Genomic DNA, 8207 nt, shown 5'->3' with positions numbered 1-8207 from the left:
AGAATCCTTTGTTCTTGTTCTTCAAACCTGACACATTCCAGAAAGCTATTTTCACGTTTCTCTCTTCCCCTCCCTCTTTTTTCCTCTTTACTTTGTTTCCCCGTTGCCGCTTGGAAACCCCTCTGATTTATTTCTAGACTCTTTTTCGTCTCCCTTCCCCCTACCTTTCTCAAGACTTTCCTTTTTCCTCTCTACCCAAGCCCTCTGCTCTATTTGCCATCTCCTTTTCCTCTCCCTCCATGTCAGATTTTCTTCAATTCTTTTCCTTCTTCCTCTCAATAATTTTTTTCTCTTCATAATTTTCTTTTTCTCTTCCTCACTCCCCACTTTTATTAGAAACATTCCTTCTTTTCCTTCTTTTGTTCCTCCTATTCTCTTGACTCCTTCTACCCTTACCTGCACTCTAATATCTCGAAAAAGATTTGTTATTCCCACTTCTCCTTTTTACTCTCCACTTTTAATCTCTTGACTACTATGTTATTTTCCTCTTTGCCCGATCTTCCCCTTCTAATCTTCTTTCGATCTCACTGAGTCTTTTCTTCAATCTTTCATTCTCACTTCGGACGTTCTTTTCATTCCCTTGAACTATTTCCTCATTTTCTGTTTTTCCCCCATATGCCCATTCCTAATTTCTAGACTGGATACCCGCTCTTCCAACTGTTTTATTTTTCTAGATCTCTGTTCGTCAACCTCTCTCTGTCTATTCTCAATGCTCTCTAGCTTAACCCAAACCTTGTCTTTCTCCTCCTTCCAACGTTTATCCCATTCTTCCCATTTTTCTCTGACCTTTTTCACTTCCCCCCTTACATCGGTTCCCTGCCTATTCATATCCCTATTCATTTCATCCAATCTGTTTCTTTTTTTCCTCTCTAAAGCCTTTAATGAGAGCTTCCAATTTTTCAAACATTCCCCCATCCCCCCTCTTTCTCTCTGGTGTTTTCCTTTTAATTCTATCTCTCTTGTTCTCCTGGTCCCTTTCTACCTCATCTTCCCCAGCCACTCTTTTCCTTTTTTCCTCCCCTTCACTGCTAGTCGCGCTTGCCTTTTTTTGCCATTCGTCCAGACTTCTGTTCGAACCCGCGTTGCCTAGCTTGTTAAGGGCATGTGATACTTACAGTTTCCACGGCTTTTTTTCCACAAAAATAAAAAAAATTATTAAAAACTGAATTCGGACATGCTATAAAATATGATAACGGACATCCCCGGACTCTTTCTGAGGGATAATAACAAAAAAAATTTATTGTGCTACATAAAAATTTTATGCATATGTATTATTTTGAGGTTACGTCATTTTTCATCTCTGCCATTCCGATTTGAAAAAAAAACATAAATAAAGTATGCGGGGGCGTTCGTTATCATGTTCGCTTTCATTTCCCAAATTTGTAAGGCAAAATATTGATTATTCTAGAAAAAAAGCCGTCGGAACCTAAAACTGGTAAAATCGATACTAATTCCTAAGCGCTATGCAAATTAATCAGATTTTGCTAAATTAAAACTTTTTTGAATTAAACAAAAAAAAAAGTGTGTGGGGACGTCCGTTAGCATGATCGCTATCATGTCCCAACTTTTTAAGACAAAATATTGATTATTAAAGAAAAAAAGCCGTCGGAACCTAAAACTGGTAAAATTGACAATTTTCTAAGTATCACATGCCCTTAAGGCGCAGTAAATTTGAGGGCCTTCCCCGTTGCTTGCCCGTACCTGAATCCGATACCCTCCCCACCCGGGTCGACTTCTCGGCACTTTCATCACCGCTGCTGTCACTGCGATCAACGTCACCCATCCCCCCACTTTCAATGCTTTCAGCAACGTCAGCTGTTGCAGCCACTACGGTTTTCTGCTTTGTGCGATCGTCCAGTAACTGTTGCCCTCTGGCGCCAGTTTGTGGACTTCGCGTCGTCGGCATCCTACCTTATCCAAAGCTCTGTGACGTTTCCCGCCTTTATTTCCTACCTTTTGCCCCCCTGACCAAGCAACAATTTTTTCATTCCTAACCTCAAAAACTTCACACGCTCCAAATTTTCACTTCAAACCACTCACTTTCACCCTTCACACCTTTGCCTTCACTCACCCTTCTTTCTTTACACTCGATCTCCGCACTTTCTGCCTTTTCTGCATCCACTCACCCTTATTTCCTCCACCAAAGCCAAAAATACACCACTTGACACAAAGAGTTCTTTCGCGATCGGTACCGCAAACGGAAGCCATTTTTGCAGTAATGTTTAATTCTAAATAATAAAGCATTATTTTTGTTTCTAGTTGAACATAAGTTATACTGGGTTTCAAGTGGATAAGTTCAATTAAATACATAATCATGACACCTAACCTAAAAGCAGCAGTACTCACGTAAAATTTCTGACACTGGCAGTGAATTTTGACGAAAACTCCACCCATATCTTGCACTTTGATTATAAATAAGAATTTAGTCGATGAATTGTAGCTTATTATTTTAATTTTAAATATTTGACAAGATTTGAATACATCAAAGAACTTTCAACTTTTATGCACTCTATTTTACTATACATGTATATTATTTTACAATATAATAGTATATTAAATTTACTACACGTATATGCATATTGCTTCCATTGCATTTATTGTAAAATCGCTATGGAAATTTCTATCAGTGAACTTCGCATAACCAAATCTTAATTTCAATTCGATACAGAGACAAAAACAATAGGGGACTCCTATTTGAGGATGATGGTACATGTTTTGAAAGATTCGGAAAGTAGTAGGTTCAATTTATTGCAGTTTGAAGAAAATCGAAATAATTTTTTTGGGTAATGCGCTTATGCGAAATCGAATGTTATACCATTAGTATTGAATTTTATTAGTATTGAATTTATGTCGTTATGATACCGACACCAATAATTGGCGGCCATTTTGCTTAGTCTGACAAATTAACCAAAAAATGAGATCAGATTGATCCGAATGGAAAATCATTGTGAACTCGAGAGTCAAATGAACTTCACATAGAATTCAAAGTTAAACCATCCCCAGAATTTTGGAACGAGCCAAAGTAATATAGTATATATGACTCGTTTAGTTTTTGTGCTTGGCATCACAAAAACACTTGCTATGTGAATAGGTGATTTAGAGGAAGTCCTAGATGATTATCTTGATCTCAATTTTGGTAATAACTCGTTTTTTCTAAAGTATCTACCAATAAATTTTTCAACCCTTGTTTGGAAATTAAATATGATTTTAGTAATACATAACGTGAAGAATAAAGATATATGAAATGGTATATTTTATGATATACAATGTATAGCATAATAATCTACACTGTTCAAAATAACATTAAATTTAATATACCCATGTGTATTGAAATCAATATATATCAAGCATATGAAATCGCCTTCAAGGGCGGCTATATTAAATTTCATACACATTAATCACTTACAAGAAAAATCCGACAATTCAATTTTTCACAAATTCAAAATAAGTTTTAAAAAAAAGTTTAAAAGAAAAGTTTAATAATAAAAAATGATACCTGCTTCCTGTTAATCAGAAATAAAATAGGATTTTAAGTCGAAAAGTTGCATTAAGCAAATGAATAACAGACCTAACCTACAATTAACTGTCTTTCCCTTAAATTTGGACCATTTAGAGCGAAATTAAGAAAAAGTAATAAATTTGCTACACCAATGTATGTTACATTTCAGTAGCGGGAGTGCCAATTTTCTTCACACGCATGTATGTTAAACCTCGTACAGATTTTTCTAACTATGTAATCTGCGCATAAAAATATTCAACTTAGCACTTTTATCGTATTTTTACCGTATCTAAAATCGCACAAAATACTTGAACCAAGCCAGCACCTTCACTATATGAAAATTAAAAGAAAAAAAATCAAACACGTCAGAATTTTGGGCCTTTTTTGGGCTCTTGAACGCACCACCAATCGATTTCCAAAAACCACCCCTACTGAAAATTAAACTACCTCCTATATAACAAGTTAAATTTCGAAAAAACAAAGAATACCCGAATTTTCAGCTTATTTTGGGCTCTAGAATGCACGAAAAAAATAAAAAAACTACCACCAGTTTAAAAAAACCACCCACTTGCGAAAAATAAAATTTTCAAAACCCAAAATGCACCAGATTTTGGGCTTTTTTTGGGGTCTCGAATGCATCAAACCAAAATTTAGAAAAACCACCCCTATTTACAAAAACACCAACCCAATAATAAAAATGTAAACCTTGATGTTGACATTTTTGAACAGCCCGAAAATCAGAGACTCCATTTAAACCGTAAAATTCGAAAAGTATCAGAGACTCTAGTAACACTATAACATTCCGAAAAAAATCGGTTTGGACAAAATTATGTTTGATTATTAACAAGGTACTGTTTTTGACGTTAAGTGATGGGGACCAAAGATCGAAGTGGGTATATTCAAGAAGCCCAACAGTCATAGACTACTGACACCGGAAAATTCTCACAAAGATTATTTTCGGCAGTCATATATACGTGGTGGAGTAGGGTTGATTTTAGCCGTTCAGGGTTAGAGCCCAAAATTAGAATAGGTATTTTCGAGAAGCCCAAAAATCAAAAACTCGTTTGACGCAAGAAAATTCTCTAAATGACTTTTTTTTAACAAAGTCGTATATACGTGGTAGAGAGGGTTTGATTTTAGTTGTTAATGGTTAGAGCCCGAAAATCAGAGTGGGTATATTTGAGGAGCCCAAAAATCAGAAACTCGATTGATACTAGAAAATTCTCAAAAATAATATTTTTTGACAAAGTCATATATACGCGAGAGAGAAGGGTTTATTTGATACGTTAAGGGTTGAAGCCCAAAAATCGGAGTGGGTAGTTGCAAGGAGTACAAAATAATCGAGTCACTGATTTTTGGGCTCCTCGAAAAAAACCACTCCGGTTTTTGGGCTTTAACCCTTAACGTATAAAATCAACCCTTCTCTACCATGTGTTTATGACTTTGTTAAAAAATAATATTTTTTAGAATTTTCTAGTGTCAATGTATTCTCTGATTTTTGGGCTCCTCGAAAATACCCACTCCGCTTTTTGGGCTTCAACCCTTAACTTATAAAATCAACCCTTCTCTACCACGTATATACGATTTTGTCAAAAAATAATATTTTTGAGAATTTTCTAGTGTTAATGTAGTCTCTGCTTTTTGGACTCGTCGAAAATACCCACTTAGATTATTGCGCTCCAATCCTTAACATCTAAAATCAACTCCGCGCTACCACGTATATATGACTTTGTCAAAAAAAATATTTTTTAGAATTTTCTAGTGTCAATGTAATCTCTGATTTTTGGACTCTTTGAAAATACCCACTCCGATATTTGGGCTCTAACCCTTAACGACTAAAATCATCCCGTTTGCACCTCGTACATATGACTTTTTCAAAAAATAATATTTTTGAGAATTTTCTAGTGTCAATGTAGTCTCTGATTTTTGGGCTCCTCAAAAGTTTCCACTCCGATTTTTGGGCTCCAACTCTTAACGTTTAAGATCAACTCCTCTCTACCACGTAGATATGACTGTCAAAAAAAAACATTTTAGAGAATTTTCTAGTTTCAATGGAGTCTCTGATTTTTGGGCTAGTCGAAACTTCCTACTGCGATTTTTGATTTCAACCCTTAACGTATGATTTTGTTAAAAAATAATGTTTTTGAGAATTTCCAGTGTCAGTAGAGTCTATGATTGTTAGGCTTCTTAATACTCACTCCGATTTTTGGTCCCAACCAAGAACATAGGAAACACGGGACTAGGCATGCCATCCTAACTTGGGCGAGCGGGGTTGAATCCACGAGGGGGGAGAGAATTCCACGAGTGGGAAGAGCCGCCATCTTACGATGTACCACTTGATTATGCGCACGAGTATTTTTGTCGACAAACTGTACATGAAAATATAAACATGTGGTGGGCGCTGCCATGTTTCTTGCGGGACATCAAAAGATGGCGGACCTCCTCCCTCATTGCATCAACCCCGCAATGGCATGCCTAGTTTCGTGTTTCCTATGCCCATGTCTCCAACACTTAACGTTAAACAACAGTCCCTTGTTAACAATCAAACATAATTTTGTCCAAACCAATATTTTTCGGAATATTACAGTGTTACTAGTGTCTCTGATATTTTTTGAATGTTACGGTTCAAATGGAGTCTCTGATTTTTGGGCTGTTCAAAAATACCAACACCAAGGTTTAAGTTTTCAGTATTGGGTTGGTGTTTTTGTACATGCGGATGGTTTTTCTGAATTTTTGTTTGGTGCATTCGAGACCCCAAAATAAGCTCAAAATCTGGTGCATTTTGGGTTTTGTATATTTTATTTTTCGCAAGGGGATGGTTTTTTGAAAATTTTTATTTTCTTTCAATTTTTATATAGTGTATGTGCTGGCTTGATTCAAGTCAGGACCTCTACTCAAAATTTGAATTTTCACAAAAAGAAGCGGAGCCCAAAAATCGTCAATACAGCCCAAAAAAGCCCAAAATTCTGACACAAAGAAATTTGGGAATTGCGTTTGTGGAGGTGCTAGTTTGATAGACTTGCACAAAATGCTTGTTAAATCATCGGAACAAAAATTAAATCTGAGCAGAATTGAATTATATATTTTTATCTTCCTTTTTACAGCAGCAATAGTCCCATAAAATATGTAGTAAATCATCTGAACAAAAATTAAATCCACTTCAGTTTCTTTCAAATTTAAATAGCATATAAAACTGCGTTCCCATAGATCTTCATAGTGGAGAAAATCTAAAGTTAAAATATGTTACTTGTAACTAGAATATGATGTGCATAATACGCAAGAGTTGAATAGCTGGTCTTTTATTGTGCGTGCCGTGAGAAATTTATGGCTAATAGGGGGCGACAGAGCGGATCTGCAAGTTATGGGAAATGATGATACTTCTCTTCAGAAATTCTCTGACGTTCCATCAGAAAATTTCCGACTATTGACCGCTAGCACTGAATATTTCTGTTGTAAATATTACCATCGCGTTGATCCCGAGTCGAAATTTAGGCCCTAATTTGAAGCCGTAACTCCTACCTTAGTAGGGGCTGCGCAGTAAAAAAAAGTGTTCAAAATGATACAAGAATCAATATCATTTTGATACGCAACAAAAATGATACCGAATTTAAGAGCATTTTGATCGGCCGAAGAGAATGATCGTTTTTTGTACTTGAAAATTTGAAAAGATAACGAAATCTATTATTAGAAAATATCAGCTGTTAAGTGTAGTTGTCACTTGCATGCGGTTAGATACCATTTTTAGGTTATGTCGTTATGATACCGACACCAATAATTGGCGGCCATTTTGCTTAGTCTGACAAATTAACCAAAAAATGAGATCAAATTGATCCGAATGGAAAATAATTGTGAACTCGAGAGTCAAATGATCGCTGGAGCAAAATGCTCTGCAATAAAATTGATCCTTTTTTTACTGTGTGGAGGCTGTAATGTAGGTTCTAAATAAGCAGCGATTTAAATGTAACTTAGACCCTACTTTGAAGCTAAAAGTGTCGGAAATCGGCCGTTTTTCCACGTTTAGCCTCAAAGTAGGGTCTGTATTTAAAATAAATTTGACCCTCTTTTAAAGCTCAAAATACTAATGTAAAACTAATGGCATCAAAGCAAGTTCTCTAGAATCTCACACCAATGTAGATGAATAAAAATAAGATTTGTTATTTATCAGAAAAAATAAAATAATATCTGTGATATAAATGTAAAGTATATTCGCAATTATTTTTTAGACATATTACTAATAGAATTTTTTGACCATGACGCAAAAGCTTAGTGCACTGAACAATCTGCAATTAGTAAGAAACGAACCCGAGATCACACGCACACACTGAGTATTTACCAAACGCCTATACGCCCTAACCGATTCAGATAACGGAACGCGTTAAGATGTCTTCGATAAAAATCTTTAGCATTTATACAATAATTCAAGGTATAAGCTGGTTCTGTGTTTTAGAAGTATTTTACGTTACGCTGTAAATGAACTTGAGGCTACATATTTAAATTTGATTCTGTGTTATTTATTACTTAAATGAATACAATATCAAACTTGCTGGTTTCAATAAAAATATCTTTTCGTCTTTTTATTTAGCGACGATTTTAAAAAAGTCGTTCAGCATCATAATAAATCCAATTATACTGAACAATAAAAATATTTAGTTCAAAACAAAATATAATATTCATCAGGAAATAAGTTTATATTAACAATAACAGTACC

The 8207-nt window shown here is 35.3% G+C and overlaps 1 protein-coding gene across 1 annotated transcript in view; it reads left to right on the top strand.

Annotated features, from left to right (window-relative positions):
- LOC117180786 overlaps nt 1-8207 on the top strand; it is a 195136-nt gene that overhangs the window by 101376 nt on the left and 85553 nt on the right. The window lies entirely within an intron of this gene.

This window comes from Belonocnema kinseyi, chromosome 9 (genome assembly GCF_010883055.1).
Source record: "Belonocnema kinseyi isolate 2016_QV_RU_SX_M_011 chromosome 9, B_treatae_v1, whole genome shotgun sequence".
Taxonomy (NCBI): Eukaryota; Metazoa; Arthropoda; class Insecta; order Hymenoptera; family Cynipidae; genus Belonocnema; species Belonocnema kinseyi.
Note: the sequence above shows the minus strand (reverse complement) of the source record. Positions and strands in the feature narration are given on the sequence as shown.